At 48.9% G+C, this 22987-nt stretch overlaps 1 protein-coding gene across 2 annotated transcripts in view; it reads left to right on the forward strand.

The window, feature by feature from the left end:
• Nucleotides 1-5201: 5201 nt before the first annotated feature.
• The window catches only part of KCNJ6 (potassium inwardly rectifying channel subfamily J member 6), a 187494-nt gene continuing 169708 nt past the window's right edge, over nucleotides 5202-22987 (forward strand). Inside the window, exon 1 of one of the 2 annotated variants that reach the window (XM_045852345.1) lies at nucleotides 5202-5292. The gene's annotated coding sequence lies outside the window, so the exon portion shown is untranslated. Of the gene's footprint in view, nucleotides 5293-7574; nucleotides 7628-22987 lie in introns of those variants that run through there. The other variant, XM_045852346.1, reaches the window with a different exon arrangement.

Genomic DNA, 22987 nt, shown 5'->3' on the forward strand with positions numbered 1-22987 from the left:
CTACCATGGCACCCTCTCAGCTACAGTGATTGACTCAGGGATGGGGCTTAATGACTCATCAGAAAACATAAGAAACAGCCCTGGCTGGCATAGCTCAATGGATTGAGCGCGGGCTGTGAACCAAAGTGTCACAGGTTTGATTCCCAGCCAGGGTACATGCCTGGGTTGCAGGCTATAACCCCCAGCAACTGCACATTGATGTTTCTCTCTCTCTCTCTCTCTCTCTCTCTCTCTCTCTCTCTCTCTCTCTCCCTCCCTTCCCTCTCTAAAAAATAAATAAATAAAATCTTAAAAAAAAGAAGCCATAAGAAATATTTTCAGCATGTTATTAGTCCTTGAAGAGGGGCCTGACACTGAGTTAATAAAAAATACGGAGCTTCTTGAAAAGACACAATCTTGAGTTTGCTCAATCATAAGAATCACAAGCGTCATCCATAAGTAAGTAGCTGCCATGTATTAAGCATTTACTATATATCAGACCTGTGCTCCAGTTTTATATGAAAATTATGTCATAGCTGTAGCGACAGGAACCCTACGCAGTAGGCACTGCTGTCATTTCCATTTGCAGTACACGTGGAGGTGCGTTACCACAATCCCTCTTTGAGAAAGAACTTGGCCTAACTGCTAGAAGGCTAAGGACACAGCTTTTCACCCTCAAATGCAGGCTCTTTGACTCAGTAAATGGACTTAATGGTCCATTTTATCTCCAGATCTCCCAGGGGGATTGGCCCTGGGGCCTCCTCTGCCCACTCACATTTAATCCCTTCCCTTCCCTCCCTTCCCCAGAGGTTGGTCCCGTGGACATAACATCCACCAGCAATGTCCCCAAAGAACCTCCAGCACAGTAACTGCATATCAGCATCTGCTTTCCTACGAACCCTGCAACACTGCCTCACCAGTAACTAATAAAGCAGGAGACCATGGTTAAACTCATCACTTAGCACGGACCGTGCGGCCTGAGACAGCTAAAGTACATCAGCCTTGCTAAGACTGCCAAAGCTGATCCGGGGTTTGGGGCGGGACTCTGGACCAGGTCTCTCGGAAGGAAGACTGGGAAGACCTCCAGGGGGAGCCAAGGAAGCCTATCCATGCCCAGCGGGAGCTCCATCTCTACTGAAAGCCAGCAAGGTCTAGTCCATTAGTGACTGCGTGGCATGCAGGGTGGCAGGAGGGGGTGACGCACAGACACTGCAGCAGCATACAAGAGGAGACACTCCATCGCATCCTCGCCTACTCAAAGCCTCTGCCAAGAATGCCAGCAGAAAAATAAATAAATAAACAAAGAATCTGGGCATCTTAGCAAATGGTTAACTGCAGAAAGAGCATCTTTCAAGTTCACTTCCTTTTTTTTTTTTTTTTTGCTTTTGGCCTTCTATGTTTCTGTTATGCAGATTTCCTGTTAATTAAGATTATTTCCAATAAGAAGCCCAGGAAAACTGATTTACACAATTGTTTGCCATCATCACCTCCTGTGTGGTCTTTTCAACCCATTATTGTATATTTGAAACTACCATGATTTGCTAATTGCATTTTAAAGAATTCTTTGTGGGTCATTGTGATTCAACAGGGCGATGCCTACTAAACAATGAACAAATAAAACATTCTATGAGAAAAATGTGTCAGATGGGTCCTCAGAGTCCATTCATTTACCAAGTCATGGGCCACAAATAAGAGTGTATAATTTCAAAATGTTTATAACCATACAATTTAAAATTGGTAGGAATAGTGAATGGAATTCCAAAGCAAGGAGAATGTGTAGGAGATAAAACTGTATCAAAAAAAAAGAAGTAATAACTGAATGACTGAGGAAAAAATGCTAACAATTGGCACTTACATGCCCAGCATGTTAAAATCCATCTGAAACACACTTCTTAGCAGAGTATTTTAATTGTTTACATCTGGAGATATTTATTTTTTTAAGATTTTATTTATTTATTTTTAGCGAGGGAAGGGAGGGAGAAAGAGAGAGAGACATCAATATGCGGTTGCTGGGGGCCGTGGCCTGCAACCCAGGCATGTGCCCTGACTGGGAATCGAACCTGCGATGCTTTGGTTTGCAGCCTGCGCTCAATTCACTGAGCTACACCAGCCAGGTGGAGATATTTATTAAGAATGTATCTCTAAATTTATAATCAAAATACAAAGAGGAAATACAATAGCTGTTTATAGATATTCCCTAATCATAAAGCATGGATGAAACCCATCCCGTCCATGGGAAGCGGAGCTGTGGAATAACTTTTAAATTTCTCTTTCTTGATTCTCTTAAAGATGTCCTTTCGTCATTAAATTATTTAAAAAGCATACACCCATCTCAGCATTTGAAAGATGTTTTCTATGTTGGGTTTTGGGGGTTTTGTGTTTTGGTGGAGGGGGGTGGGGAGGGAGGGAGCAACATGGAGGAAGAGCTGGGTCTCCGGAGTAGCCTACGGTCCTGAATATGAAAAAGCAGACAGAACTAAAGACAAGCCAGAGAGCAGAAAGAGCGACACACCTTAGTTCTAGTGCGGGCCCGCCCAAAGCCGGGCCTGGGCCACACGTGGGTGAAGGAGATAGATTGGGTTGCAAACTGCCGCAGTCAGCGACAGGGAAAACTGAGATTACCCACAACAAATGATACCCAGAGACGATTCAGTTAGTCGATGTTGCTACTAACAAGCCCCCATTACAGTTTGATATGTGAGGGGACATCCAGCCTCATCCATTCGAGGCTCGATCAACCTCAGGAGCCACCGTCTTTGCCAGCTTTGGAGCACTGACCCGCCCAGAGACGGAAGGAGCTAAAGGCTTAGAAGCTCCCCACTCCCTGGCCTTATCTCCATCCAAAATCACGAAATAGATACATGAGTGAGATGCCAGGCGTGCTGAACACAGCGTCGTCTGAGAGACAGGGCTCTTGAAACCCATCTGGCTTCAGGACGTCACAGAAACCCCGGGTTCCACCCGTGCCGGTCACCGTCTGGGCTCCGACCGGAACTGATGGATTCGGTCAGGCCAATCGCTCTTGCCCCTGCCGTCTTTATGTGACCTGTCTCATTTAACATCGTTCTACAAGTGGGAACTAATATAATAATCAGAATTAGTGGGAATATCCTTAACAGCTCCGAGATCAAACAGAATGCTCTTTAGACAAGGAGTCAATGTGGGCCCTTCCTTTCATGCCGAAGGGCTGCTTCCACGAACGTCCTGCCTCCCGCATCCTTACTCTGCGATCCCCCGGGCAGGTCGAGTCCGGTTGTTCCTGGGTTACCTGTATCTCCGACACAATCACTGGCTCAAGCAAGCACAATGGAGCATAAAAACCACATATGACCCTTACTGATATCTTCTGCACACAAGGCATGGGACTCAGAAGCAGGAGCGAGTGAGATTACAGCCTCTCGGGGAAAATCAGCAATATGAACTCAAGGCTGTGTGTGCGGTGGATTTGAACACAACTGTCGATGCAAATGGAGGGAACTGCGTCTCCACACCGAAGACATCTTGACAGAGCAGACAGCTTTCTTGAGGGGCGGTCGTCGGCTGTGTAAGTGGAATGCATGACTGCAGGATAAAATAATCTTGGAAATAAGAGGTCTCCATCAGCCCCTTTTTATGGAACAAGGCCACCGTCTTGGAGACGGAGATTCTGTGTCTTGCAGAGGGAAAGTCACTTTGCAGAGTGGCACCCGAATAGCCAGTTGTTAAAAGAGCCATTACCAAACTACCAGCCAATCGTATTCATGGCTCTTGCAATGTGGTTGCCCACCCACTTATCCGCAGGGGCAAGACAGGAGAAGTAAGTTGTGGGAAGGCTTTGAAAATGTGGAAGCATTGTTTGTGATGATCGTAAGAAAAAGAGGGGGTGCAGAGGGCGCACGGTGAGGTGCGTCCCGGATAATGATGCAAAGCAAGTTAAAAATCAGAGGAGGGGCAGGGTGTTTGTCCAAGGCAGGACCAAGTCAACTTTGAAGGCAACCTGCATCACACACGAAAAAGGCCATAGTGCCTTCTCTGTCTCCAGCGCCCCCAGAGACAGCAGGGTGGGGTGGGCGTCGCAGCGCTGGGCCCCCGGCTCCACATGCAGTGGACAGGACAGACTGAATGGAACAGCGGGCTGCGCCCTGGTGGGTGCGGCGAAACCCTGAGGTGTGAGCCTTGCCCTCCCTCCCGTCCATCCCGCCCACTGCTCCCTCTCCCGGCCGAGGGGACAGTACGCACGCTCCAGCTCCGGCGGCCTGGCTGACTCTCCATTTCATCCCAGAGGGAGAGAGTTAACAAGACCCCCTTCTGTCCTGGTGTCGCAAAGCCTTAAAGAAGGAGGAGCCCCTCCAATCAGCTGATAAAAGCTGATTCCCGAGCTACGGCCCTTACTTGCTTTCCAGGGTTTTCTCTGGAAATTTCTTACTTAGTGACCTGGGGGTAAGGGTGCGAACAGAGTGGCTAAATCCACGTTCCCAGCTTCTTTCGGAAGGTGGGGGAGAATTGGTGGTGCCAGTGCCCGCACGAGTTTGGGAGAGGTCGGTGGAGTGCCACCCCCTCCCAACCTGGGCCACTAAGAGCGACAGCAAAAGTGAGGCTGGACGGCGGGTGGGCGTCCGCGGGTCTCCGGCTCCGTCCCTCCCAGCCCCCGCCCCCACCGCCGCCTCTCCGGAAGGGACCCTGCGCGGCCGCTGTTCTCCAGCGCGCGGCGCTGCGCTCGCTCTTATCTCCGGAACCACGTTGGTTCTTGCGCTGACAGCGGGGCTCAGCCAGTCAGTCGGCTGGCATCGAGTAGCATTCCCTGAATCTGCGGCTTTCATGACGTCTCCCTGCGTGGTCCATCACTTTTCCTCCAGCCGGAGATTCTTTTTTTTTTTTTTTTCCACCACTCTTGTCTTTTCCCTCTCCCCTCCACCCGGTCTCCCTCCCCCGCGCCTGCCCTAGCGCACACCGCCCCCTGCCCCTGCTCTGGCCCTGGCGCGCAGCCCTCCTCCCCGCGCTCGGCCGGAGGGAGCCGGCGGAGACGGCCGCACCTGCCGGAGAGGGCGGGCGGGCGGGCGGCGGGGTGAGACCCGCGGGCACCGGGAAGCAAGCCCCAGAGCTGGATGCTTCGCGAGGAGGATGGAGTCTCTTGACAGCCTCCGGGGGCTGCTGTGACATTTGACCATCTGATATCAGTTTTTTTTTTCTTTTTCTGTTGTTGTTTTGTTTTGTTTTGTTTTTTTTTGTAATTTCTTCCTCTTGCCATCCAACGCGTACTCAATTATTACATCTTACTCCGGTCCAAGAGAGGAGATCATGATTGAGTGAAGCCATCCGTCCGTCCGCAGCAAGGTAAGCGGTGCACCTGCTTGTTCGAAGGCGAGACGCGGGCGTCCATCTGGGCAAGACGTTCCGTGCCCTCGGGTGCCCGACTCCCCCTCCCCGGTCGCCGCCGCCGCGTGCATCTCCGCTCCTCCGAGGAGGAGCAGGACGCCCAAGTCAGGGGAAGGGAGCCGCTGGTTACATAACAGAAGGGAAATCTGTTTCACACGGTTTTCAGGAGCGACTGAAAACTCGCAGGGGGGTGGGGAAGAGAGGAGGGGTCGGCAGAGCCCCGGCGCGGCGCGGGGACACCCAGCCAGTGACTGCGGACAGCGTCTCGGCGGCGGCGGCGTGGGCAGGGACCACACAGGCTCTGGCGAAGTGTCAGGGGCAGCTCGCGCCGTGGTCGTTTACAGTTGGGAAAAGCCCATTGTCTTAATGGAAAGCTGCATGCTTGTTCTTTGCTCAGAGGAGAGAGAGAGAGAGAGCCAGAGAGAACCTGGGGAGGAGAAGGGAAAGTGCGGGGGGGGGGGGGACGCGGGAGGGGGGGGACTGGCAGAGAATGGAAAAGAGCAACCCCTGTGTTCCATCGGTATGACCACAAATGTGATACGACTGTAAACAGTGAATGAGAAGCTCTCCCTGTCAGCCAACCGAATTATGTTGCAATGGGAAGGGGGGGCAGCCTTCAGGTAAGATGAGATTTTGTGGCATTCAGGGGGTTGGATGAATCCGCTGACTTGCTTCCTCCCGGGGAATATTTTCATTTGCATCGAGACATGCAGCGAGGATTTAGTTGTAACAGAAATAACATTCGTATTCCCCAAACCCGGTAATACCTCGGGTCGATCCACAGGTATAGCTCTCGTACCTGACTCAATATGGAGAGACTCTTGGGGAGGAAACATATTTTAATAGAAACTGCCACAGAAATAGGGTGAGGTTAGTGGAGAAACAGAATACCAGAATTTTCCAAAGAATCCCGCCTCCACTCCTAAAAATGGAAGTGGGAGGGGGGGAGGGGGCTCGTGTTTGGGAGTTGGAGATTTGTTATACGTCTGGAGTGTCTCCTGCCTGCCATTACCCAGATTCGGGAGGTCCGAGGGAGCCCACACGAAGCAGGGTGCAACGCCACGCTCCTGCTAGCTCCGTGACCTGCCCACCTTTCAATTCTGCTGAAAAACGGAAGAAGGGGTGCCCAGTAGCCGCTGGGAAAGAGAGAGGGTCTTGTTCTCTTCGCGGCTGAGCTAATGAAGCTTCGCCCATTTTGCCTGGAGAAAGAGAAAAAAAAAAAAGCTCGAGTCTCCATGGCGACTCAGGTGGGAGGGGAGAAGGCAGCGCCAGTTACCAAAATAATATATATTGAAAAAAAAAACTGTTGGACAAAACTTTCCCAGCTCCAGGGAAGACATAAGCCAGCCGCGTGCCCCGTGGAGGGTCCCAGGCCACCGGCTCTTCCCAACTTCCTGCCTGCGACCTTGGAGGGGGCGCCTAGAACCGGCCGTGGTCCCACGAACGTCCCCCAAGTTGTCCTGGGGCCACTGAGACAGTGAGGGCCTGGGGTCCGGATTCAGCACCAAGGCCAGAGCACGGGCGTCCTGCTTGCACCCCCCCCACCCCCCCACCCCCCTGCGGCTGCAGCCCCAGCGAACTGTATTCGCTCTTAGGTCGCGGGAAGTCAGTCACTTTCTACAAAAGACTGCTTCCCTTCCCGTGCACAGTCTGGGTATCTGATCCTCCGCGGGATTGCGTGGGACAGAGAAGCTTGCAAATCATCCATTTCACGCGTGGCGGTGCATCAGAGTAGCTGTTCGAAATCAAGGACACGGAAACAGCCAAAGATCTGAGGTGAACTGAGAATGGAGAAAGATCCGGTCCTTGGGGGGGACAAGGGACAGGAAGAGAGAGCGCGACATCACAGATCAGTCCCTGAGGACGGTTGTTTGGCTTTTGGAAGCCAGAGGCTTCTGAGGCATCCATTCATTCTTCACCCTCCGGCTGTCCTCTCTCCAACTTTCTGTCGGAGGTAGAGGGCAGAAAGGCGCCTCGGCTGGGGACACACCAGCCACCCAAGTCCTGCGCAGGGGTCCTGAGACCCACCTGAGAGGGCGGAGAAATGCTGTACCCTGCGTCCCACCCGGCAGACTCCTCTGCGGCGCCCTGAGCTCCAGGACCCGGGAGAGGGTGTGTGAGTGAGAAAGACCAGGTGACTGTTTCCAGCCAGTGTGTGAGCAGAGGGGCCCTGTGTCCGAGCTTGCTGTCATAGGAAACTGAGAGCAGGACTCACTTTTCTTAATAGAAACAAGGAAGAAACTGCAAGAGGGGGCAGTCGGTTTTCATTGGAGTTCCATTCAAGGGAACGCAGGTGAGTTGCTCTCCCATTCTGCCTTCAGCTCAGGCAAGGCTGGTCTCTGCCCTGCTTGCTCTCCTCGCCTTTGGTGGTAGGTCCAGGCTCTCCCGCCCCCCAAACTGAGACTGATAAGGAGAATAGCAGGGAAGGTGATAGTTACCTTTCAGGTAGGGAGTTTTTTTAAAGTGGCATTCAGGTGTTGCAGGCACAGTTGGAATTGCAGAACCCAGTTAAGGTTTGGCAACCGGTTGGAAATGCCAGTCAAGCCTCTAGAACATCCCTGGAGATTTCTCTCTTTGGAGGATACCGTTATGCGTGTGTGGTCTGGAGCTGGTTCTGGTTTGTTATTTTTGAGGGCAAACAAGGTACATCTTGGTTTTTCTGGCTGGGCATGCCGTGGCTTTCCGAAGGTGATGTGTGCAGAGCGCTCAGGACGTAGTGAAGATGGTGTGTTTATGCCTTCTGGTTTGTTTTGTTTTGTTTTGTTTTGTTTTTCGTGATCACTAGTGAAGGCCGAAGCAATCTAGAAATCTATTGCAAAGCTGGGCAAAGAGGAATATAGTACACTGTTTCTTCTATTTCAGTTTCCGATGGATATTAACAAGTTTCTCTCTGGTGTACTGTATAAAATTGTTGCTAGGGAGAAGTGATACATACTGTTAGGACTTACAGCAGCTGTATCCTGGCCTTGCTCCATCTGATCTTATCAGCAGAAGGGACAGAGAGGCCACTTACAAAGATAAAGCCATGCAAGCATATGGGTTATTAGATAAACAAAGTAATGCATGTGTGAGTTTTAAAGTTCAATTTCTCTCGTGAATTAAAAAATAAAGATGAGGATGTAAATAACCTAAGTGTGGGGCATTGCTCAATCAATAGTCTTCAGTTCTGGCAGATTCCATGCTCATGTCTTCAGGGCTAATTTACCCAACTCTGACTTGCTTTCTTCCTTGGTGGTTAATTGCTGGGCAGAGCGTCATTACGTCCTTATGCATGTCAATGTAGCGCACTCCAAATTTATTGGTTTGCCCATTTCAAGTCAGGTTTGTTGAAGATAACAACTCGAAATTTATTCCTGTGCACGTGAAGCCATTTTGTAATTTGTTAAAAAATGTACCGTCTCACTGGTATTTCCTAAACATCAGTAAATAACATATTCACTCGTATGACCCAGGTCTTTGTTTGCTGTGTAGGATTTACAGAGGTTGTTTCCTTTGAGTATACCCAAATGTTTGAATTTTCTTTCATTTTCCTCCCTGTCTTCTCCCAAACGATCTCTACTTTACAGGGTAACAAGAAAATAAGAGATGAGAATAGCTGAACAATAGGGAAAATCATTGGAGATTAAGAATCAGGAAATATGGCCTTATGGAAGCTAAACCCCATTCACTGATTCTCACCAGGACCAAGTGCTACTTCCCTCAGGGGCTGAATGCTGATCGTGTGAATCTCCGTGAAAACAAGATAAACCCTCTTAATTAAAATGAGCAGGTGGGCAACGGGGAAGCTCTTCTCTTTTCAGCTAATTTTTTCGTAATCAAACATTATGTAAGTAATATGTAGATTAATAAAGGAAATGGGCCAGAAACAGTCAGAATAAAGGGAAGGAAAGAAGCTAGGGGAAAGGCAGTTTATTCAGTTTCACCAGATGTAAAGTGATGATACTTTTAGAAGGTAGGCCTTTAAAAAAAATCATCATATCAAAACTTTATGGTTGGTGAAATGAAGATGTTTGAATTGAACAAATATGGATGTGTAGCTTATTACGATGGCATTTATTGTTTCTTTTATTTTTAATAATGTTATTTAAGTACCAGAAGGGAATTGATTCAGCTTGATGTTTATAAAATTATTAAATTTATAATATCAATAAAAGGGGAATTGGTAGTTAAGTTGAAAAATCAAGACCCCTTTGTGGAATTAAGGCTTTCTTTTTACTGGTAGTTACAGTGTCAGGGAGACAGAAAAATAAAATGAAGTCATTGGGGATAGAAATACATTTTTAAATGGATTTTAAATAATTAGTCCTAGAAATAATTAGGGTCCTGTAGAAAAAAAGGACATTGTTATAATTGCAGTCAGAGCTCTCCTGGTCTTCTGACTCTCATCTGACAAAACAATATAATAAAATAACTGTAATGCGTACATATTTGATATCATTTTACCAGCTGTCACTAGTGACACGAAGTTATTTTCCTCAGTTGAAGAAGGACAGTGTCATCTGAAAAAGAAGGTTCAGTATTTCCTAAACTGCAGCCTTGATCGGTCTCACATTTCAGGTGTCAGCCTCCCTGTGGCTGTGCTTAGGACCAGGGACCCACAGCAACACATCTCTCTAGTGAGGCAGTTCTTCCAGTGATTGGATTCTGGCTAATATTCACTACTACTGATACTCCCAGGCAAAAGTATGTGGTTTCTGGTACAAAAACGTGACCAAATGAGCCAGCAAGTGAATCTGTGGAGTGAAAGAGGAGTCTTTTCATCTGTGGATGAAAAGGTCCACATCATTGCCAACAGTTGTTTTGCGGGACTAAGTCTGAACGTGTCGTGTGCGATGCGAGAGGCAGATGTAGGTGTCCTGGTTGAGTCCTGCCTGGTGCTGTAGCAGTTTCCTCTTTCAACTCGCAGGCTTCCAGGCGTCCACCTTTCCTGACCCACAATGAGAGCTGGTTTTTTAAGTGATGCGTCATAGTTTCCCCACACTCTCTAACAGAAATGGGTGCAGGTAGAACATGTGCTTGGGAGGTGCGGCTTGGCGCACAGGCTCTGGTGCCCGTGTAAACGCATTAGCATGGAGCTCTAAGTATGTTCATCAGCACCCATGAGGTCTGGGGCGGTCACATCCATCCCAACGTCTTGGGGACTCACAAAACAAAGGGCCGTTTCTCCTTCATGCTACATGCCTTTGCTGGTCAGCTGTGGCTCTGCCCCCTTCTGTCCAGTCTGAGCAGGGACATGCTGTTCCAGTGGCACAGGGAAAGGAGAATGCTCAGGTATGGTGCAAGTTATCCACTCAGATTCCATCGACCAGGCATGTCGCGCCAACACCAACGGTCAGTGAAGTGGAGGTGTGCATGGCTGCCACAGTGAGGCGCTGCAAGTCACGTAGCAACAGGTGGAGACCCAGAATCTTCTTACAGGGAGGGAAGGGAATAACTGTGGACGGTTATAGAATCCGTTACACTAGCATGTAATGGATTGATCAACCTCCAGCTCTTGGTTTGCCTATCTATACAATAAGAGATAATAGTAATGACATCTACCCCAGAGATGTTATGAGAGTGAATGTGATCATGTTGGAGTCCTAGCACGATGTCCAGCACAGAGCAGGCACTTTACAAATAGCAGTTGCTGTTATTCATTTGCTCCAAGGTGTCCTTTAAATTTCATCCTCAATAAGGCTATGTGGACTGTATTAATTAGGTGGCTGCTGCAACTGAACAATCCCTAAATCTCAACGGCTTAGCAAATAGAAGAATATTTCTCATTCCTGTAAATCTAATTGGCTGATGTCATATAAGGATTCAGGCTTATCATCTTAAACCGTTGGCTTCCATCATCTTCTGAGTATTGATACCCAGATGGCAGATATGAAAAGAGAGGGAGGAATGATTATGCAGGAGACTCTGGATGATTCAGGCCTGAAAGTGATTCTGTCATTTCTGCCCATATTCTGTGGTCACACCTGACTACAACCTAACTGCCAGGGTAGCTGGAAACTGTAGTTTAGCTCTGCATCCAGGAGGAAGGGAAACTGGTGGGGTGAATACACTTGAGTCTTTGGCATATATACCCAATCTTAGACATGCCCATTTAACTTATTCAGTATGAATGTCTGGCCTCAGAGAACTATAGGTAATGTGGGTCAGGAAGAGAGTAAGGCAGAACAGATGATTTTTGCCAATGTTGAAAAGATAATAGCAGAGAATTGTAACTCACCCCACCACTCTTTGGACATTGTTCCTGTAAATGCTGACTCTGACTAATATGCAGCTTGTAGGTAAATAGCATGTTTGTATGAGAACTCTAGGAACTAACTTTAGAAGATACAAACTCCAACCTTTAGTCATCCCAGGTCTGGGAGATTTGCTGACCTTCAACTGTGAAACCAGGATGACATAAAACCAAAATGCTGAACAACAGACCATTGGTTTGACCAGTTTCAAGATCCTGATAGGAATGGATTGTGCTGGTCTGCAAATAGAGAACTTTTCAACCCCCTCCCCTTGATCTCTTTGTTCTGCTTTCCCTCTCCCTCCCTGTGAAAAACTTCTGCCTGCACTAATATGTAAAGATAGGCTTTGGAACAAGAGTCCCCCATCTTCTTAGGTGGCCGGCACTTGAATCTCTTTCCTTCTCTCCAGCACCTGTCTCATGAGTGTGGCTTTTGTGGCAGCAGGCAGCCAGACCTGCATTCAGTAACAGAAATAGTATATTGTTGAGCCCTAGAATCATTCTTCAATGATTTTTTAAAAATAAATTAGTGGTGTATTTTTAAAATTAAATTAGTTGGGATCTTTTGACTTTTGTAGTGGGTGTATTTGATTCTAACAAAAGAGATGCAAATTCATATTGTTTGACTTCTGGTAGCTGAACCATTAGACACAAGGAAGAGCTGACTTCACAACTCATGCACAGGAGCAAGTTTCTAATCTTGACAGTTACACCCACATTGTGTCTAAGAATGCTGAAGAATTAGATGCTGCCTCCCAGTATCTAGTACTTGATGTTGACTAGCAATTTGCATTTTGTTTTGCATTACATAAACATCTATAGGTTGGACACATGCTCCCAGTTTAGGCTGAATTAATCCAACAATAATCTTTGACTCCTGATAATAGTCCATGCAATTTGCAAATAATCTTGGAGAACTCCTGCCTGTCTCAAGAAGAGCAGGTACATTTGGAAGCTGAAATCTATACCTTTTCCTTAGAAAGGAGAGGCCAGCTTTAATGACAAACTTACAGTCTAGAAAAGAGAAATGTCAGGGGGGGAAACATGAGAAAGCTATGATAGAAAGAGCCAGAATAAATATGACGGTGACTCCTAATGCCTCCAGCTAGCTGTGTCTTTTTTAGGTGCCAAAACCACGGTCCTTTGATACAGGGCCCAAGGTTACCAACCTGAAGTAGTGAACACCTACCACTAATATGTGATAATCCTTCCATACTGGAGTAGACAATTCTTGGAACACTCTAAATGCCTTGTCATTCCCAAGTAAATAATGTTCTTTAGTGGAACTTCTGTTCAATGAAGAAGGTCATACCAGTGAATTCCCTCAATATATACTCACCCTCTTGTACATTCCCAGGCCCTTCTGGAATGCCCAGGCATAAGAAAGGAGAGGAAACAAGGACGGAGACAAATAAAGACCCTACTATAGATGTGCTGTTATAAAAGAGATTCTTTCTCAAAGAGACTGAGTTAGGTGGCCTCCTTTCTTTTCAGCAGCTGAGGACTGTTAAGCCCCAAGCCCTCACCTCTTGTGTCACTTTTCTGACCACAGGTGGGTCTCTGTTGGGCAGAAGGAAACATCAGGGCTGATAGAAGTCAACTTAGGTCAGTGGTTCTCCAAGTGTGTCCCCACACTGGCAGCATCAGCATCACCAGGGAGACTGATTTTACAAACAGAAATTCCCAAGCCCACTTCAGACCCACTGAATCAGAAACCCCGGGCCAGGGCCAGCCCTCTGCAAGTCACCGCTAGGGGTTCCGGTGCACATTAACGTTCGAGAACCGCTGGCTCAGGTCTGCCTCAGATCTGCTGTGGGTGGGGGAGAGGAGGAGGCAGCCGCTTTTCTCGCAGGCTTCGTCTCACAGTGAACCCCTCTGGTGGGCTCTCTTGAGAGCCATGCACGGCCACACCTGGCGCCGGACCACCTGTCCGCATCTCCCCATGCAAAACGTGCTCTAACCCGGACTCAACGCCCGTGGGAGAAGACAAAAACAAAAAGCCTTTCATTCCAACCGATAAAATACACACAATCACACTAAGTGGCAAAGATCCTGGGCGCAAAGCAAGGGCTTCTCTCTTACGCTCGTTGTATAAATAAACTGCTTGGTCTTTTCGAATTCTGGTGAATCCATCCAGCAGTGTTAAATTCTTATTTTAATTTAATAGTCTCAGCCATTATCCTTTAAATAAAAGGCACTGTCAGTGAAATAAGAATGGTGCACTCTCGAGAAAAGCCACGTTGGGAAAATTAAATAGAGGGCTTATCATGGCAAACCCTCATGCAGTCCAGCGAAGATTAATTAGGGTTATGTAATTATTCACCGTTACTTAAAACATCCCTTGACCATCTGCATCTCTCTAGAACGTGACTTTTAAAATCTACACCCTGTAGCATCATGGCTCCTTGGGCCAGTCTGTCAACAAAGCTCTAAGGGGGTCTACTACGTGAAGACAGAGGGGGATACAGAGCAAATGTCTTGATTCCAGCCCTCATTGGCATTAGACTTGAAGGACATAAGAGCATCAATCAATAAAATAAGAATGTACAACACAAAGAAGCATGGCATTAAACAAGAGAGTGCTAGACTTTGAGTGAGGGAGAGGAATCTTAATAAGGGCTGATGTCAGCAGGAAGCATCTGAGGGTATGGTAGAAAGCTAAGGAGTCTTGGAGGAAGGATTGGGTTCTGGTGGGGAAAGGGTGAAGTGGGGGTACTCTCCAAATGAGCCATTCATCTGCATCCAGGGAGCATTGAAATACAGGTGGATCGGCAGAGAGATGGAGGAAACCAAGAGCCATGCACTGGCATGAAACCCGAGGCCCTAGACCATCAGAAAGTAACTGCTTTGATTGGGAGCGAGAGAGAAGATGCACAGAGATGTTAATTTGGCAGCCAGGGCAAGGCAGGCTTGGGAGGAAACACTGGGACCATGAGACAGCTGGGTGCTGACAGCAGGGAAGAAGGCCAAAGGATGCTCAGAGCAGTGAACTGGCGATGGAAAAACCATCCCACTTTAGTGCCCCAGTGATGCCGAAATCGCTCACCGGCTGGTGATGGATTCAGCCCAAAGAAAGCCCTGACATCGCACCCCATGAGCAAGAGGGATTGCACATGGCCATAGTCCAGGTGTGCAGCTGAGGCCGTTCCAGTGAATAAATGGCCCAGGAGGGAGCAGGCTAAGGGAGCACTGCAGCGGAGAGCTGGGGCTGCGCTCAGAGCAGTGGCCTGTCATGTCCTCGTACAAGCAATTGGCTGCAGCCTTTAAGAGCATGTCTTGGCAGGGGGGCGGGATTTGTTCTTTCAGAGGCCCATAGGGACAGGTACACCCAGGCTTACAAATGGGATATTTGTTCATTCTGAATATGATGGGACCATTTCGTTCTGTGACACAGGGCAGAGAGGGGATAGGACTGCTTTCTTGTTTGCAAAAACAATGTTGCTTAATATTCATCTCATAGCCATTCATAGTTATGGATGTCAGGCAACAGCATTTCCTCTGCCCCTGGAGCAGCACTTGCTTAAGGTTGATGGAAGTCCCTGGAATTTCTTTGCCTGGCTCTGAACAGCAGGAACAAAAGCCACAAGGAACCTGGAGTCCTAGTCTCAGAGTCCCCAGTGGGCTGCCACCAATGAAAAAATATACAATTACATGGACCTGCCTTGGTCCACAAATTACCTCAGGGGACACTCAGCATAATATGAGGTGGGGGCAAGATCTGGAATTAGCAAGTAAGCAAAGATCACTTTTACAAGACCTCAAAATCATAAAAATTAGGAGCTAAAATACCTTGCTCTGAGTTTTGTTTTTCTGGGAAATCATTTGTTTGGCATGTGTCACTGAGATGAGAGTCTTGATTCTCTGTCCCTGTGGTGTGTGTAGGTGGGGCTTCTTTTATTTTTTTTAAGATTTTATTTATTTTATTTTTAGAGAGGGAAGGGATGGGGAGAGAGAGAGAGAAACATCAATGTGCGGTTGCTGGGGGCCATGGCCTGCAACCCAGACATGTGCCCTGACTGGGAATCAAACCTGCCATGCTTTGGTTCGCAGCCCACACTCAAACCACTGAGCTATGCCAGCCAGGGCTTGGGGCTTCTTTTAAATTAGCATTGCTGACTCTTTTGTGAGACACCTTGGAGAACAAAGAGGTCACGAAGGGCACTGGGTAATAATGGCTATCAGTATGTGGGGTTACCGATCAGGAAGTAAATCTTGCCTGAAAATGCCTGATTATAAATAATCACCAAAACAATACCAACATCTTCCGCCATAGCCTACCCATGAAGTGTGTCAAACCTGGATTGTAGAGCAAGTGATGGAGAAGACGACACCGTGGCATAGGGACACACAGGATTAGAGATGGGATCATTCATTAAAATCCACCAAACATTTTCAAATACACCTCCAATTTTTGTCTCTGAGTTAACAAGATTTTTTTTTAAATAAGCAGGTGTTAAACTATACTAGACCTTTTTTGGTTACCCCGAACCGGTCCAAAGTAGATGGTTCTCTTGTTGCAACAGTGGTATCCGGAGGCTGTTAGCACTAAGAAGGGACCCTGGGTGGCCTTGTGAGACCTCATTTGACTGCTCAAGATCTTTCAGTGTGCACGTATTTTTCTGGTTCATTCCTCTCCTCATGTAAGGAATCTGGACTCGAGTCACTTCTTTCCTTGCTAACTTTCCAGATGACTCTACAATAAAGCAACACCGGCTCCAAGGACAGCCCTAAACGCTCAGAGCACTAAGTGACAAGCCCTGCTGTATACCCATCCTGGCTTCTTCCCACGCCTGTTTCCAGACATTGAGATGCTAGCTGAGTCATTTGTGCCTCGTCTTCTATCTACAAAACAGATCACTTCACTCTGTGCCCTGACGGTACCCCAAGATTTCATAAACGACCCATACCGTGAGGAAAACCCAGAGACGTCCCATGGAGTTGAGGGAGGAGCCAGGGACACCTGGAGGAGGCCTTGGAGCCTCTGCACAGGAGAAGGACCTGAGACAGTGCGAGGGGGCAGGACAGAGGTTTCCAATGAGCGGAGGGAAAATATGGGGGGGGTGGGTGTATGCAGGAGGGCCTTGCAGACGCCAGAGCTGTGGACACCCTGAGTTTCCTGGAAAGGAAGGGAGGGCTCTTCTTTGCTGCACCTCAGAGAAGTTGGGGGATGAACGAGGTGATCCCTCAGGTTAAATGCCCAGGTTACTGAATGTGAGATGCCAACTGGAGTATATTTGAAAATGTCACCAAAGTGCAAGGTCGTGTTCTCACGGCCGGGCTTTCTCCCTCTCACCGAGGCCGTCATCCCGTGGACCTCGTGGTGCCAGGGGCCGATGTGTGCCTGCACGCTTCACCCCTGGGCGCGGCTCAACCCCTCACCGGCACGGGGTACACTTAGACCTCACTGTGCCCCTTTCTGGTTTCCATGGAAGATTCTTCAATGTAGGGTGTTTGAATCATATTTCTATAATGTCTAACGTGTTCTGATTCCCTATAAAACTATTGGAAACTACTCAAATTATGTAAAAATAGCTTTGTCTGGAAAACGAATACAGACTATATATCCCATGCCATCAAGCAATAGCCATCTCCGAAAGATCAGGGAGGACCCGCTGAACCAGAAGTAAAACGCAACCTTCTGTACGTGGAGGTCAGAGAGGAGACGTATGGGAGAAAGAACTTGTTATTCTTCTCTTAGAAACCTGTGCAAGTGAGAACATCTATCTCAGGTGTCACTCAGCCACAGTGCTTGATCAGAGCGGGCGAGGGAGTCAGTGTGTGTTTCCAGTGCCACCAAAGACCACACTCACCTCCCCGAGCTGTGTCCAAACGGCAGCTCAGTCATTTCCAGGTCATCGCTTCCCGGCACATCTGCGTGGGTATTTTTCCCTCTGGGTTGCTTTAAAGATCTCTAAACCCTAAGCCCTGTGCCCCTAGCTGTAACCGCAGTTCCTCTAGTGAAACCTGAGATGGGAATTCACTTTGAGACATGTGGTCCTGGGGAATGAGCTTTGACAGACACGGAGCCCTATCAGGTGAGTTCTTGAGCTTCCTTCAGCGTCAGGTTTTCCAGCTATAGAATAGGGGCGATTCGGGGAAATGGACTCAGCACCCTAGTGCACTGTTTTCTCTATCCTCTGCTTCTCAGAGGATGTGGGAAATTATAAGAAGCAATTTCATGAACTTAACGCTGTTTTAAGATGCCCAGGATATATGTCACTTCAGGAGGCAGGTGCTATGTATAGTTCGACTGGAAGGCCTTTAAAAAAGAAATAAGTTTACAAGAGAATAATTGCCCCAGACCCATGGAGGACACCCACATCTTCGAAGACTGGACTGTGTCCAGCACAGCACACTCACCAGCACACGCCGGTGAGCTCATGGTGTAGAAAGATCCTCAACAACTGAACTTGAAGTGCTAGGTTGTAATTTTGTTTACTCCTGAGTTAAAGAGATGATCCAAATAGTTCCATTAAACCAGACCATCCAGACAAAGTCGTGGTGCCATTCAGCTCAGGTCCGTAGGCCTGGGCACCAGGGGGCCTGCTGCTGTAAATCTCAGTCTGAGGGCAGGAGAGCAGGGAATGAGGTGTTCCAGCTCAAGCAGTGAGGCAGGAAAAGGAAAGGTAAACACCTCCTTCCTTCACCTTCTGTTCTACTCACCCCCTCAATGGATCGGATGGAGCTCACCCACGTTGGGGAGCGAGAATCCACTTTACTGAATTCACTGATTCAAATGCCCATTTCATCCTAAACGTTCTCACAGACACACCCAGAAGCATTTAATCTGGGCTCCCCGGGGGGAGCCAACCTGACATGAAATTAACCACTGCACTGGTGTAACCCTAGCATCACAAACATTGCCCAGCACACAGTAGGTACTCAATATTGCTGAGTAAATACAGATCATTGTTGTGATGGATGATGCATTGTAAGCACTTCTCACACATGTTTACTGTGCATTTCGGATGTTTGGACACTTGGTTGTTTTCCTACTCTTGTTGTTATCAACATCCTATACATGCTGTACATACCGCATCAGAACGTCTCTTTACTGTAAAGTGTTATAAATGTAGTGGCTAAGTAAAAGCTTTTGTTACATTTCACCAATCACCCTCCAGAAAGGCCGCACCTATTTACCTTCCACTGGAGTCCAATAAAAAGACACTCTCTGATCCACTGGTCCACTGACCCCACAAGCAACCTAACTAGATGCAAAGATGTGTAAAGAAACCGAACCAGGTCCGTCTCAGCTGCGAGAACCTGTGTCTGCTTGAGCCACTCAGCCCCACAGGCCAGGCCGATGATAAAGAAGAAACTAATATCAGACATTGGGGGAAGACTTTCCTATGGAGGAGCTCACATGATAAGAGTTTTCAGAAATGAAGTGGCGGCGGTTGTTAAGCCAATTGATTCTCACGCCATCAGGAAGGGCGCAGGCTATTGTCCCATTCAGCAGATTGTGAACCAAAAGCCATGTCCACACAGGGTAGGTCGTGCAAGATAACCAGGACTCGTCATCAGTCACAAGTCTTGACATCTGGCCTTGAACTCGTCCCACCTCTGTTCTTTCAACAATCCCCCAGACTTTAGGAAGATACATTCTTCGGGCTGTGAGGTTTGAAGAGAGTCAGAAAAACGATGGTAGTATATTAGCTTCTTGAAATACTGTTATGACGTTTAGACTTGAGGGCTAGGGAGTTGGGGAAAGAGAACAAGAGGGAGGGAAGGGCAGGGGGAGAGAGAGAGAGAACAATCCAGTTCCTACTAAGGACAGTATCCTTAACAATAGCTTTGTAGTCTACTTGGCCATAGTTCAGGGCCAAAACAGTTTTCCCTCTGGGTTCGCAATCTATTATTAGTTTCACATGTGCAAGAATATCATTAAAGAGATGCCATTATTTCTACCGAGATTATTCACAAAGACAAAAACCTCTTCCTCTTGCCACGATTCCTCCACCCCACCCCCCAGGTGCATCTCAGCATAACCTGTCTCAGGAGGCGGGGCCATCTCTCCCTTTATTAGCTGATTCCCCCTCAAACATAAGAAAAGCACACCCATTGGAGAGTTGAAGGTTTTTCCTTCTTAACAGAAGGAAAAAAATCTTTATTTTATTTTACTATGTGGTATTTTTACCTGTCTTATTTTAAAGTATTGAAAAATACTTTCTTGTCAAAACAGTTTTGTCTGCATCCAAACATCAACAGTGAAAAGATAGCAAATCATCATTAACATCCACAGATTTTGCATAAACTAACAGGAGAAGAAATCTCTCTCCATGACCACGACTTTCATTTTGAAAAAGCATAGATATTGGAGGGATTCGGTTCTCCCAGCCCCTCTGACGTCCAGTGCTCTGGCATTGCCCATGTGTGACAGATGGAGACACCGAGGCTCGGAAGGAAAGAGCTCCAGTCCCAGCAACGCACGGAGTTGGTGGATTCCGATCTGTAGCTCCGCCCACCAACTACTGCCCTTCTAGAGAGAAAAACCAGTAGCACATTATTGGCTTTTTGTTTAATTTAAAAGAAATGAAATCCACTGGGAACAACTCTGGAGAGGCACTTTGCAGTGGCCCATCTGGAGTGGAATTTTCCACGACCAGGCGAGACTCGGCAGCCAATCTGATGACCACTCAAATGAAAAACAGCACCTTCCACGGGTGCCAGGCGCAGTCCGCGCCGAAGGCACTCAGGCAAACAACGCTCCAGAGCGCCCTTGGCCAGCCCGGCCACACGGCTTTAACGGGTCTGTGGTGACCACACACGCACGCACATGCACATGCACACGCATGCATGCACGCACACACACCCCGCTGCTACTTCCTCAGAGCCTCCCGGGCGGTCTGAAGGGCAGCCGGCGTGGACAGCCCACAACAGCGAGTGCCCCAGCCCAGCGTTCAAGCTCCGCCGCAATGACAGTGACAGAAACTTCCCTGACATGTTCGTTCTCAGGGGCTCGGCTCAGGAAGTGCTTCCCCATCTGATCCCATCGATCCTCCCTCCCTCTGCACCCAGGGGTGGGCTCCTGCTGGGTCCCAGGCACCGTGGTAGCTCAGGAACCAATGAGGAGGGCCTGTCTCACTGATGGGTGGAACAGACTACTGTGGCTGTAGTGCTGAACACGTCCCGGAGATGGCGGTCCCCAGTGGGTACAGTGCAGTTGTGACATCTGCTCACACCCATAGTACAGCCAAGGGTCACAAGCAAAGATGCACCCCAGCACACGCAGGCATCTGAGATAGCCCTGGGGAAGGACAGAGGCTTGGCGGGTGGGGGACAGAGGGCAGTGTGACAGTGAGGTGTGGCCCAGGGAGCGGGTGTGAGGAGGGTCCCTGGGGACCAAACTCGGGACCTGGGGCTCTGGGACCAGCATCTGAGATTTCATCTCAGTGGGGAGGCCAGTGCAAGACTGTAGACAAAGCGGGAGAACAGACAACTTTGCTTCTAGAAAAATGCTCATCGTGTTGATCCCGTGGTGATGTTAGTCGTCAGCACTTCCTGTGTCAGAAGGACGGACAGTTGGGATGAGAAGCAGAGTTTATTTTTAAAACCAGTTTCCTGGCGCCCCCCACTGGGCCCCCCTGCTGAAGCTCTGCCCAGGAGGCCATTTCCATGTGATCTACAGCTAAGGGCTTCTTACTGAGAGCAAGTGTGTAAGTGAAATGTGCACTCCGGCAGCTGGGGGTCGGGAGCACCCACCGTGTGGGGTGATTCCTCCCACCCTGAGCAGCGCCGGCCAGGGCTTCCCCTCCCCACCCCCACTGCCTCACCTGGTGGGCCTCACTCTCATGCGGTCACTGCGCCACAGGTCCTGTCCGCCCGCCTTGATGGGCAGCACCTTGGACAGGGCTGAGCACAGAGACAGGCTGGGGTGTCCACACCCCAACCAGGGCCTTGCAAGGTGACAGTAGCATGGCCTCCTGTCAGAGCCATCTTCCAAAGGTCACCAGCAAAAGTGCACCCCAGTGGACACAGGCATTCAAGGCGTCCCTCCTTTGGGAAGCCGGGGCAGCCTTCCGGGTGGAGAGACCCTGTCAGCCCCAGGGCTGAGATGCTCTGTTTAAATCCCTCGGTGAAAGGACGCCCAGCGCAGGTCCCTAACCGGCCCCTTCCCAGCTCTGACCCCCCCACCCCCGCCAGCCTGCTGGCCTCCTCGGGAGCAAGCCGGGCAGCGGTGCCCATATTCCGAGGTGAATTCCCACCAGTCTCAACAGCAGACACTAGTGTCTTCCTTTGCTTTTTGAAGTTCAGGTGATTTTCCCTGGGCAAACCCGTGCTCCAGGCTTCGCTCACCTCTCTTTCTGCAGCCTGCCGGCCTGCGGGGCCCCGCGCCGCTGGGGCTGGGCTCCTCCCCTCCGAAGGCGGCCAGCTAGTCTGTTCCCCTGACAGATGCTAGCTCCTGCCGGAGCGGCATCCTGAATGTTCATTCCTACGAGGCTGCGGATGAGTCTGTTCACTTCCAAGCCCACACACCACGCTCACGCCTCGGGAACACCGCGGCCCCCATCCCAGCCACACTGTGTTCTCCAGGTTCTCCTTGAGACCCAAGAAAGGTCGCCCTTGCACCTGTGGCCCCACAAGAAAACAGGTGTCCCACACCCGAAGCCCCAGGCACCGCCCAGTGAGACACAACCGAACCCCCCATCGGGCCAGCGAGAAGCCCCAAACCCCACCCCAGCCTGGTTATTTGTTACAAATGAGAACAAGTGCGTGAGGTCACCGGGCACCACAAAGGGCTGCCGAACCGCCGGCAGTGATTGTGGGCCGAGAGGCACGCAGCAGACTTTTGTGAGAAGCAGTCTTGTTTCTTGTGTGATTTCCTTTGGGAAATACCTTAGAACCGGCAAGATTCCACACTGAGGAGGCTTCACCTGGCCTTCTCACCTTTCAACACGGGGCCCTGGACCGGATGCCACTGTCGGGCTGGGGGTGGGGAGGAGCCTCTGATACCCTTGGTCTCCACCACTGTCCCCAGTGCCCTCCTGTCAGTCCCCCTGCCACCAGCAGCAGCAGCCCTTACAGAAGCAATCAGAGGGTTGACGTGCTCCCCACTCCATCCTGGGCGGTTCTAGGCCCCTCCCACTTTGGAGAAGCTGAACTTGGTGGGTCTCGATCACCAGACCTCTGAGGACAAAGCTATGTTGCCTCCTAAACACTTACAAAAAATCTTTTTCTTGCTCACCTCTGACCACCTGGACTATTATTGGAGTTTTGGAAAACGTTCCTCTGGCATAACAGGGAAATTGTGTGTATTTCTCTTCCTGGCTTAGCAAATATAAGCTTAGTTAGCAAATAGTAAATATGATGCCGAGTCCAAGTGATAACCTAGAGATTTCACTTTATAAAAATAAAGTGATTTTATTTTTAAAGTGATAATCTCTAAGTTCCTTTGAAATACATGCAATTGGAATCCTTACT

This window comes from Phyllostomus hastatus, unplaced genomic scaffold (assembly GCF_019186645.2).
Source record: "Phyllostomus hastatus isolate PE091 unplaced genomic scaffold, TTU_PhHast_1.1 phas_contig_948, whole genome shotgun sequence".
Classification (NCBI taxonomy): Eukaryota; Metazoa; Chordata; class Mammalia; order Chiroptera; family Phyllostomidae; genus Phyllostomus; species Phyllostomus hastatus.